Source organism: Cyprinodon variegatus, unplaced genomic scaffold (genome assembly GCF_000732505.1).
Source record: "Cyprinodon variegatus isolate N-32 unplaced genomic scaffold, C_variegatus-1.0 Scaffold640, whole genome shotgun sequence".
Classification (NCBI taxonomy): Eukaryota; Metazoa; Chordata; class Actinopteri; order Cyprinodontiformes; family Cyprinodontidae; genus Cyprinodon; species Cyprinodon variegatus.
The window spans coordinates 452,801-454,198 of NW_015151093.1; the positions used below are offsets into that span (position 1 = coordinate 452,801).

Below are 1,398 nucleotides of genomic sequence, written 5' to 3' on the forward strand. Positions count from 1 at the left end.
GTGTCATCCTTCAAAATTGTGAGGGCTTTGCGGGTGAGGCGGCTGGAGTAGATGTCTTGCAGCTTCAGCTTCATGAAGCTGACACCCCACTGATGTAAAAAAAAAATCTGAAAATAGACTGAATGGTTATTGATTCTTCAATACAGGTTTTAAAATGAGCATTTTAAATGTTCATTTGTAAAATGAAGAAAAAAAAAGAATAAATAAAAAAGATCACATGTGCTGCATTGTTTCATAAATATTATAGATAATTTTCCAAAGGTCACCCATGATTGAATCAAAATTATCTAGCCTACTTTTTCAGTGCTACTTCATTTGTGCAGGTGAAACTATAATTTTGCTAGTTTGGTTTTTAAGATAGAATTATTTTTAATTATGGCCAAACACATCACCATCCCTGCAGATGTTAGTGCTACGCTTGTTTCCTGATATAAAGTTATTGCATAACATCACATGTCATTCCTGTGCTGGCATTGACTATAACAGTAGGTTTGTTTACGTTATTTAGTGGCTAGAAGGATTGTTTAATATTTAGTAAATCACCAGCCTTCCAAATCCTTTGCTTTTGACCTGCTGTTACTCCTGGCAACCCCATGTCATTTCCTGTCAGGGTCTCGCTGTCTATCGGCATTTCACCATAACAGCACAGATGAAACTTAACATCACAGACTAATGCTAAATTTTTCCTTGTAAAAAACCTTGATTTTCAAAAATCACCTTGGGGAGACCTTCATTTTTAAAACGACTTTTCCAGATGCTGACGCCTTGAAGACTTCAGAACTGGCAGGACATAAGATTCAAGCAGAGGGCGAAGCCAAAGCCGGAGTTGAGGACGTGCTCAGAATTCAGAACAAAGGAGAACAGAAGTCTGAAGAGGTTCCAAAGGGAAATCCAGGTCAGTGCGAGAAGCAGCTCCAAGTCCAAACAGGCAGAATCCAACAGGAGTCAAAATACAGTTTAGGAAAACAGATCAGATGGGAACAGGCAGGCTAGGTAATTGAGAGGCAGACCAGGATCAGGTAATCAACACTAAGGTAACACTGAAACACTCTTACCAGGATCAGGTAATCAGAAACACCATGGTAAAGCTGAATCGCTCTTCACATCTTGCTGGAGAATAATCTCACCTCCAGAGACATAATCGGGCATGACGGCTGATAGCAGGCAGCTTAAATAGAGGCAGGAGCAGGTGGATCATCTGATCCAAAGACATGTCATTTCCTGTCAACGTCGCGCTGTCTGTCGGCATTTCACAATAAAAGCACAGGTGAAACTTAACATCACAGACTAATGCTACATTTTTCCTTGTAAAAAAACGTCATTTTTAAAACAACTTTTCCAGATGATGATGCCTTGAAGACAACAGAACTAACAGGAAATAAGATTCAAGCAGATGAA

At 39.4% G+C, this 1,398-nt stretch overlaps 1 protein-coding gene across 1 annotated transcript in view; it reads left to right on the forward strand.

Moving 5' to 3' along the window:
* LOC107096655 (interferon-induced very large GTPase 1-like) overlaps positions 1-1,398 on the forward strand; it is a 28,626-nt gene that overhangs the window by 10,737 nt on the left and 16,491 nt on the right. The gene's annotated exons all lie outside the window — the stretch shown is intronic.